The 10,927-nt window shown below is 37.3% G+C and overlaps 1 long non-coding RNA gene across 1 annotated transcript; it reads right to left on the reverse strand.

Moving 5' to 3' along the window:
• Nucleotides 1-7,300: 7,300 nt before the first annotated feature.
• On the reverse strand, nt 7,301-8,453 carry LOC125472758. Its single transcript, XR_007254668.1, has 2 exons — nt 8,294-8,453; nt 7,301-7,720 (listed from the first exon to the last, which is right to left on the reverse strand). It is a non-coding gene; the product is annotated as an uncharacterized LOC125472758 (long non-coding RNA).
• Nucleotides 8,454-10,927: the final 2,474 nt, after the last annotated feature.

The following is a 10,927-nucleotide window of genomic DNA, read 5'->3' on the forward strand; positions in this document are numbered from 1 at the left end:
AATTTTACCCTTTTTGGACAAAAGTGGAATCTGACGTGGACATTGTTTTCAACTGTTATTTCTTTTTCCTAGTTTCGTATTTAAGTAGTACTCGTTGTTACGAACGCGTAAGCGCAAGTTAGATCCGAATCGGATCTGTAACGAAAAAGTTATGCTCCGCTAAAGTACATGACCACGAGTACTTTTGTACACGCACGTACAAATTAACAGTGTCAGAAACACAGTAAGGAAAAATATTTTGTACATTAAAAATTGTACAAAATCAAAAATCAAATTCTTCCATGTCCCCTCTCCCTCACACAAACAACCAATCATTTCCTTGATTTCCTCCTCACCACTCAATCAATTGCTTTCCCTCATTTGAAAGCAACCAATCAGATTTCACCACCATCATTTGCACCAACCAATCAGAAAACTCAGCACTCTCTCTTCTTTTTCTTTCCCCGAATGCACTTTCTCATTGTGCAACTCTCTCAAACAAACACCAAAGCCTACAAACGTGATTTGAAAACCATAACATTGAACTTATCTCGACCCCACGAACACAACCATGCAACCAGTTTCAAGAATGGTTGAGTTTTGACTCACCAACTCGAAAGCTCCAACTCGGTGAGTTTTGGGTCGACGATTTTCAGACCGAGTCATGGTGTTTTAGGACTCAGGAAAGCTCCAACTCAACTCCCTAAGGGTCCTAGTCAAGGTTTGAGGAAGAGTTAACGTGAAACAACTCGGTTTCAAGGAGTCGAGTTTTTGGCCAAACTTTTCGAGGCATTTTCAGGCCACTTCCTGTCCATTTTTTGGACTTCCAAGAGGTACAATCTTGTTATACTCTTCATAAGCTTCATTTCCATATAAATTTCATCAAAAATGGTTGAGCAATGAGCAAGTTATGAAGCTTATGAAGAGTAAAGCAAGATTGTACCTCTTGGAAGTCCAAAAATGGATGGGAAGTGGCCTGAAAATGCCTTAAAAGGTTCGGCAAAAAACTCGACTCCTTGAAACCGAGTTGTTTCATGTCAACTCTTCCTCAAACCTTGACTAGGACCATTAGGGAGTTGAGTAGGAGCTTCCCCGAGTCCTAAAAGACCGTGACTCGATCTGAAAATTGTCAATTCAAAACTCACCGAGTCGGAGCTTCTGAGTTGGTGAGTCAAAACTCAACCATTCTTGAAACTGGTTGCATGGTTGTGTTCGTGGGGTCAAGATGAGTTCAATGGTATAGTTTTCATGTCACGTTTATAGGGTTTAATGTTCGTTTTAGAGAGTTGCAGAGTGAGAGGGTAATAAAGTCTGATTGGTTGCTTTCAAATGAGGGAAAGCAATTGATTGGGTGGTGATGAGGAAATCAAGGAAATGATTGGTTGTTTGTGTGAGGGAGAAGGGACACAGATCCACCAATTAAAGGAAGAATTTGATTTTAGATTTTGTACAATTTTTAATGTACAAATTCTACTTCCTTACAGTGTTTCTGACACTGTTAATTTGTACACGCGTGTACAAAAGTACTCGTGGTCATGTACTTTAACAGAACGTAGCTTTTTCGTTACAAATCTGATTTGGGTCTAACTCATGCTCATGCATTCGTAACGACGAATACTACTTAAGTACGAAACCAAGAAAAATAAATAACAATCGAATACAACACCCACGTCAGATTCCACTTTTGTCCAAAAAGGGTAAACTCGTCAAAACATACCAACAGAAAAAGAAATTCCAATGAAAAGTAGGGATAGGTCGTCACAAGAGAGATTAAATTTGTAAATTAAATTTACAGACTAAATATGTCACCAATAGGAAATGAGCACGTTCATCAATGTTTAAATAATAATCCAATCATCAACTTCCATATTATTTAGTTTACAAAATTTAATCTACAAATTTAACTAGTGTTCCCAACATATGAACACCTAACACATAGCTTATATTAGACACCTAGCCTCTGTTTTGACACGTTGCAAACAATCTTCCCATTTAATTCTAATTTTCAGAAAATAAATTTGAACAAAAAGTTAATTAAATAAACTGATTCAAATTCCCATCGGAGTTTTTGACCTCCACCCCATGCCCACCCATCTCTCCCTTCCCCTCTCGTTTTTCTTTCTATCTCCTTCTACCTTCCTATTTTTCATTCTAACCTCCCTTACATCGGAGAAAGGCACAATAAATTGCCGCTGGCCACCCCTGCACTTTGATCAGAGGTTGTAATTATCGCCATCAACGGAGGGGTCGTTGTCTTGCCGTGAGTTCGTGGCGGCTGGGTGACTAGTTGCTGTCATTTCTTGGTGGGGGGTGGTTTTTTCCAAATTCTCTTTCACTTTTAGGGAAAATTATGAATCGCATTGATAAAATAAGTTAGCTTGCATTTTTTTGTTATGTGTCACACATTTATTTGCCAGGAACACCAGCTCAACTAGTGTATTGGCCTGTAAACGAAATTATTTATTAGGTTTGGATCAGATTTCACTGTAAGAATCCTATGTGGATTCAACTAGTAGATAAAGGAGAAGTAATATGTTGGTAATGCAAATCATTAGAGTTTGAATACATGTAAAACCAACATCCCATAATTGAGGAAGTAAATTCAATGTGCTTTGAATACAAACCGTTCCTCCACTACTCAATAACTTCCAGGTTGTGATGATATGAGACAATAACCAACTCACCCATGATAGATGGAAGTTGGATGCCAGTCATCAATAAATAAAAGGGATTCCCTACTCAAAAAGCATCGGTTCTAAGTCTAGGGTTCCCTCACCATAAGAGCATAAAGGGTTTGAGTGAGTAGAAGAGTTCTTTTGACAACCACAATGGCTTAGATGGGTAAGTCTTCTTGTTCTATATATCATATTGTGATTTAGGGTTAAAATCTTAATTCTTAGGTTATTCCCAACATTCACTCGACTCGTTAAGCTAACAAGTCACCTTAATTATACATATTTTAATCAAGATTTCAAGCATGAGGGTCCAACACATTTTAGAAGTACCCAAATGCATTGACCATATAAATATAATCAAACCTTACAGAGGGTAGTCACTACAAATATTATAAACCCTTACAAAAGGAACTCATGAGATGAACTATATAGGTGGAATGCAGGATTTTGGTTTGGGAAGATGGATTTTGCAACTTTGGTGTCTTCTCAACAACTCATGAGATCAACTCTAGTTCTGATCAGTGCCTTTCAGGATTTAATACCCACCTGGTCAGATCACAAATTCACATGTAGATGAAAATCATATCAGTTAACATACAAGTAATAAAAATAAATAATAAATAAATAAAATAAAATAATTTAAACAGAGGACTTTCAATCCTAGGTAGCAACTTTTAAGAACCAAAACCACTAACCAAGATTAAAATTTCACATACAGAATTAAACCCAATTCATAAAAACACAAAATATGATCAAAAGTCATGACATTCAAAGAACAAGAGCCTGCCACAGTAAACCCTCATTAACTATTAGCTAAGCATCAATATATTAATCAATACACATAATTTTGCACGGAAAAATCAATTATCATACTTAAAAATCCTAAAAAAACCCATATTTTCATCAAAACAGTGGTCACGTAACAATTGAAAGACAACCAGACAGTTAAATTACACATTTTAATTCAAAAAATCAAAATTATTGATGCTTGAAAAGCCAATCAAACCATCTTTATTTAATAAAAAATATGAAGAAATAAGAGCAGGAAATGTACAGTAAAAAGGCAGAGCTCACGACATAGCTTAAAATGGCAGAGAAACAGAAGAAACTAGAAGAAGCCATGAGTCATACAAGATTGAAGAGAAAAAAGAAAGCGAGACTGCGAGAGGAGCCAGAAGCAAGGAAAGCCAGAGAATGGCTGGAGAGTGTGCGAGAGTGTGAGACGGTGAGAGTCAGTGAGGGTTTTTTTGGTTATGTCTATTGAATTTACTCAAAAGCCGTCAATAACAGGTGTTAACGGGTGGCTAACAGGTTTGGCGGGTTGACTGAAAATGACCCGTTATTTAATGGGTGATTAAAGAGCTCACCCGTTAACAACATGACCCACTAAGCACTCACCCAAATACTAGTTTTAACGAGTGGGTCGAGTCAGGTTAACGGGTCGGATCTATAATGCTAAGTCTAGTATCGGGTACCTTGAAAAATTTCTCCATTTATCGAAGCATAAAGCAAGCTCAAGTGTTGAAGCGTGGCTGCATGAAGGGCCTGCGCGTCAAGTCCACGCGCACAAGTGGGCCAACTTAGTAACCCGAACTCAAATTCTGGTTCGAATTGTCAAAATTTGAATTTTAACCCAAAACTAAATTTTGAGCCAAGGGTTGGAGTGAAATGGGGTATAGAAGGCAAATTTTGAGACTTATTCCAAGAGTTGGAGATGGTCTTATAATGACAAAGATAAGAAAAGCAAGCACAACCAAAAATTTTGGAAAATTAATATAAGATCTCATTGAAATAATTTTGTCTATGTATCTGTACTCGATTTACGCCATCGGCCTGAGTAATCAGGGTAGGCCCTAAGGGTAGCCGCGAGTGGCGACCGCCTGGCCTGAAATTCGTTTACCTTAGGTTGTAGGTTAATAAATAATAGAAAATAGAAAATATTTCAAAATTGAACCGTTACTGTGTTGGTGAAATGAATTAACAATTGGTTTGACTACTTGGTAGGTATTCAATCCAAGCAAATGCCTTTTGTTTCTCTTTAATTTCTTTTTCTTTTTCCTATCCGTTTTAGTCCTTCATCATTTAACAAAAAAAAAAAATTACACAAAATTTTTAAGAAAGCAAGCTATTAACTATCTCATACAGTTTAGAAGAATACAACTTCAGATAATCTAATTTTCAAACTATGAAATTAATTTTATTTGAAATTGGTCAAATAGTATACTGTCTTCGGTAGAGATTGAGTGACTTAGTTATGTTATCTATTGAAAAAGGATAGGAAGAAAACTTGATTGTGGGATGTTTTGATGCAATTATAAGTTTACATGTTGATTAAATTTTTGTTTGGTGTTTTATTTTTTTTGATACGGCCAACTTGTCCTCATCAAATTATTTTATTTGACACAGGACTCCTTGTTTCATAAATGTCTTAAAAAAATTTTCTCTTTTATTGTATTTGATTTTAAAACATGAAAAAAAAATATGTGTATATATATATGTATATATGTATATGTATATATAAATTTTTGTTTGGTGTTTTATTTTTTTTGATACGGCCAACTTGTCCTCATCAAATTATTTTATTTGACACAGGACTCCTCGTTTCATAAATGTCTTAAAAACTTTTTCTCTTTTATTGTATTTGATTTTAAAACATGAAAAAAAATATATATATATATATATATGTATGTATATATGACACATCAAAGGACTTAAAAACTCAAAGGCCTCCGCCCAGAAGCTTGACTCGGGCCCAAAAATTACAGGGTTGGCCCTGCGAGTAATCAAGTGTTTAGATGTTTTGATATTATTGAAAAATATGTTATGATTTTTAATTGTAATTATAATTTTTTAATATTGAATTATTTTGACATTTTCTTATGAAAATTATGGAATGTAAAACTGGGAAGGAGCAGTTCAGTTCAAACGATTTGTGCTGTTTGGCGTGTAGACTGCGGACTGGAACAGTTGAGGTTTTGTTGACGTGACAAGGCAACTGCCGATAGATTAATGCAATTAATGCAATTAATGGATATAATGAGATAATGGTGAATTTTTAAGAGGAGTAAGATTCTCTATCTCTTATTTTCATCATTTTCTCTCCTCTCCTCTCATGCATTATTTTTTATCTTATTATCTTTATAAAAATATTAATATAACTTAACCATTACCGTTTAAATAGAAGAGAAAAATAAAAGAAAAATAGATTAAGAAAGTTAAAAATGAAACTGGTGATGGGAATTTGTCAGGATGCTTTTTGGGATAAATAGCAAGAGGTGCCGTAAGCCTTAAGCCAACATAGGCTTTGGTTTATTTGAAAAGTCACGGACAGCCAGAACGTTAATTACTCACACTTTCATGAGTTTGAATTGCCCAACAGATTCTCTCCTGATTTTATTTGTGAGGTTTCTAAAAATTTGTAAATTGTATCCGTTTATTATATATTATGTAATCAGTTTTCGTCAAATACTGTTTGTATTTAAATTTAAATAATTTTTTAAAATGATATTTGATCACACAATGTACGATGAACAACACAATTCACAAACCACTACGATCCTTACAACAAGAATCCGGATTCTTGAATTGCAATGGATTCTGCAACGAATATCAGGCAGCAAGCAAATATTTCCTTCTATTACGGGAGGCTCTACAATCGAAGACGACCTTCAACAAATTTACCCTGGGCAATTTTTCAACTCAACACACAAAGTTAGTATAAAAATGTTGTCTGCAACACAAAGTTATTCATCTATTAGCGTTCCATGTTACTTTTTTTGTTGTCTTAACACATTACAGTTAAGTAATAAAGTTATAATGTGCCTCTTTGAGGAAACAAAAACGGAGGAGGAATTAATCACTTGAAGCACATCTCTAATGCTGTCGTGCTCAAGTATGCTGAAACGAGAATGCAAATTGTTTTTGCTTATGTTCATCAGGCCTACTTGAGATGTCGTTAGATTAAATATGAGGGAGTCTTCTACGTTCTTGCGTTCCTTATGCCATATTTTCTGTTTCTCTTGGGAACTGCAGCTTATTTGTATATTGAGATTAAACTTAAGAGAATTTCTCACTTCATGTCTTGAAAATTCCCAGTTTCTTAGATGAGCTTACACCGATCTGACTACTTGCTGAAGTCAGTTGTGCTCATGAAAAATCTTTCATATCTATATTCTAGATATACCCCGTGTACTATTTGATGCATCCCACTATTTAAGACCGTTGAGCAGAACCCCTAACTTTTTGTAATGCATGTTCGGGGCTCATCTCATTTCTTATCATTCTTAAGACTTAGAAGTGCACTTTGATATCTTATTTTTCGTGTCACTATTGCAGTTGTCGTTTTCTCCAGCGCTGAGCGGGAATTTCGACCTTACAAACCGGATCCAGCTCCACTACTGCATATATGTTCAGCTTGGGAAGTTAAACCTACTGAAGTAATGATGGCGGAGATTACCTTAAAGATGATTTGAGTACTAGTGTTTTTGTTTAGTGTCCTTTTGAAGAATTTATTCTGCGCTGTTCTTGTTACACCATTAGTGGATCGTCATCCTCAAAGTGCGTCGTATGGTGTGGCAGGCATACGATACTGTTATTCAGCATAATGGTTTGGCATGTGAACGGACGAAGAAGAAATAAATGGGTTGTGGAAAGGAATAGAATGATTTTATAATTGAAGGAATGAACCGATAATCAAATGGACCTGAACATCTGCATTGAACCTGCACAATGTTTGACATTTCTGAGCTTCTGTCTAATCTTGTTTGATGTGACATAAATAGTACTTGGAGAAGCCATGAACAATTGATTGCCTGACTTTGCAGGTGGTTTGTGGGAAGCGCGCGGGAGCTTGTTGCGTGCTTGCTTGATGAAAGTGGGAGGTACGACTCTCCAGAAATGCCAATTTCGAATTGAAACCAAATTTCAAGGTGTCTTCCCTGAGTGAAGTTCTCGCGCTATTGAAAGCAAATTTTGACCTTTCACCGTGGACGATCTTCACGTTACACAGATAAGTATAGGTTGCAGTACTTGTTTCATGGGTTGTTCTTTGCTCTTGTGCTGGAAGCCTGGAATACACGCAAAGAAACTGCAAGCTGAAAGATGAAGACGAAGGAACTTGTAGAAACCCATGTTATTAGGCGGAAGAGGAGGCTCATCAGTAAATTTGTGTGACTTAAATTAGTCTTGATAAGTGTACTGTACTTACTGGCCTGGTAAAAGCTCATCCAGTTACCACCGATAACCCATAAGACTTAGAAATTACTTTGGGCGAGATTGATCAAATGCCCACCCAGTTTGTTGTGGTTAAACCAATATGCCTAAAATTTTTATCCGCATGATTTAGGAAGTGCATACCAAGTCTGAGCCTTGGATGACCGGGGAAATATAGACACTGGGAAAGGAATTATGGGAGTCCGCCCGAGTAAAGGGAGCCTTCCCTGAGAGGGCCTTAGAGGAGAATCGAAATAATGTGACCCCTCTAAATTGCAAGCAATTGTGGATTGGCCAATACACACTACAGTGAAGGGTCTGAGAGGGTTTTTGACTCTCTGGGTATTACAGGAAGTTTATTCTTGGGTATGGCAAGATATGTTAGCCATTTTATCAACTCACAAAGAAAGAAGGGTTTCTTTGGTCACCTAGTGCCCAAGATGCTTTTAGTCAATTGAAACAAGTGATGAGATCTCCACAGCCCCAGTCATGCCAAATAAGGTAAACCTATTGCCTTCTCCAGCCAATCATTAGGTCCTAGAAACGAAACATTATCCACTTATGAGAGAGAGTTTATTGCAAATGTGCAGGCGGTGAAAAATGGTAAGAATTATTTGCAACGGAAACATTTTGTGAAAAGAATAGACCACCACAACATTATGTACTTTCTCAGTAATAGGGCTTATACTCCATTGACCCCATAACAAAAAGGAGAGAGAAAGAACAAGAAAATTGAAATAAAAAGCACCAAGATTTTAACCACAAAAATGCATATACATATATTTATATATATACACAAATGAATATGTATATGAATTAGAGTTTGCAAAAGCTATAGCAAAAGAAGCTGACACCCAAATTAATTTCCCTTTTACGCCTAGGGAGAGGGAGAGAAAGAAGAGTGGCAAAGCAAAAAAGCGAAAAAATTGATAAAAAAAGAAGAATGATGACTCAGACATTGCTTAAACCCGTTTTATCCCATGTTGGAGTGTGAGAGTCTGTAATACCAAGCAACAACGGTTGATAGCAATTACATAACTGAGGGGGAAATTAGAACATTTGAATTTGGATATGGGAAATGAGTAGAAACGGAAAATTTTACAAACTGGGAAGTTAGTGCTTGTGGGCGAATTACACTCCTTTTTGAAAACTCACGGCAACCTCTACTCCTTTCTTTCTCCCATGTTGATTTCGTATGTATCTATATATAAATATATAATTTTGTGAGTTATTAAATTCTTTTTATCTCATTTTTAAATTTCTTAGATATTTTTTTAAATATAATTTTGTTAGATTAATATTTTCTCCGAAAATGAAAGAGGAGTGGAGTTGGTCAAGTCTCCTTCTTTTTTCTTTTTTTTCTTTTTCATTTTTCAATAAAACAACTTTTAAGTTTCTGTTTTTTTAACAATATTTCTATGACATTTAGTCCATTTCTTTCTTCGAAAATGGAGGAGTGGATGTGACATCCCGTCCCGAAACTATCGAACCGTACGTGTGAAATGACCATTTTACCCCTAGTTTGTTCTATTATGTTTTTGGTGTTTAGTGTGGTGTGGACATGTGTGGGGGTCACACACACACACATTCACACTTGCTTTCTCTCCCTCTCCCTCTGACTTCCCTCTCTCTCTCTCTCCCCCGAGCTCCATTTCTCCTTCTTCCCTCTGTAAACGTACGGACACACACACACCCACCTTAAAACGTCACAGATCGAGGGATCCAAGACTACCATTGAACTCGTGGAGCTGAGATGAGTCTAGTGGTGCCATTTTCAGGTAAGAATCTCGACGTTTTCACGTCGATTTCACAAGGTCCGTTTTGGGTCACTATTCATGCAAACCTAATCTAGTATGTTTTTGGACATTTTAAGCTTGTAGATGTGTTAGTGAGGTTCCCAGGAGCTTGGGAGTGCTTCGTTGGGTGAATTTGGACGTCGGGAAAGCTTGGTTCAAAGTTGGCCGAACTTGGATCGTTGTTGCAGGTGAGATTCTTTGATTTTTAGGCCTTAAAACTAGTTTAACGTGAATCTACTAGTCCTAAGCTTCATTTTGATATAAAGAACGTGAAGAATGGTTGAAAAACGAGTGAGAAAACAAAGTTGGAAAATTTTGCAGTTTTCCGACGACGGCGACGGCGGCGGTGGCTCGCCGGAGAAGACAGGGGAATATTCCGTTAGGGTTTAACGGAATATTCCTAACGGACAGTAATGGCGTCAGTCAAGGTTAACGGAATATTCCAGGGAATATTCCTGACGGCGTCACTTGACGCCGTCAGCGTGCAGGTCACGTGGCCGCGCGTGGGGGCGCGTGGACCCGTGTCTATGCTGGCGCGTGGGGGCGCGTGACGTGTCCAAAAATTATTTTAAAAATATGGTTGTGATCGTGAGGTTGTGTAGATCACGTTGGTATATTCATTTGTCCATTTTGAGCAATGTTTGAGAAGTTATTTTGAATGGATGGTTATGTGCTTTAAAGTTAACGTTTTTTTAGTTAATTCGCATATAGGTGACACGTATCCCGAGGACGAGCGTGCACATTCGAGGCAGGGGGCTACGACCCTTCTACATACCAGTGAGTGGGCTTTTGTTTTCCGTATATACCTATATACATGTTATTTCCCAGGAATTAGTATAAATGCTTCGTTTTACGCCATTAATTTTATATGTTTGAGTATGCATGATTAGTGGCACATGAATTGGTTTATATTTATTATTACGTCATTTACATATATGTTGGTGCTGTGGCGGCCCAGGTAAGTGCCAGGTAAGCATGGTTTATCATTTGCATTAAATAGCGATTAGAGGTGCTTAGAGAGCTCATAACCTGCACCCCCGGTGTTAGTGCTCCCGCCCAGAGTAGGGCACAGTCCTTCACGTGTTATTCACCTCCCGCACCACACGCTCAGCTTGAATCCAAGTTAGGTGCACAGTCCTGTCGTACAGACCACTATAGGTGGTTCTGACTCGTAGGTGACCCGCGATTATTCGCACAGTCTTCACGTGATCGTAGCACTAGAGCGTCATATGTATTACACCCAGGCTTGTCGTACAGACCACTATA

This window comes from the organism of the source record quoted next, unplaced genomic scaffold, assembly GCF_019419815.1.
Source record: "Pyrus x bretschneideri cultivar Hongxiangsu unplaced genomic scaffold, Pyrus_bretschneideri_v1 Contig73, whole genome shotgun sequence".
Classification (NCBI taxonomy): Eukaryota; Viridiplantae; Streptophyta; class Magnoliopsida; order Rosales; family Rosaceae; genus Pyrus; species Pyrus x bretschneideri.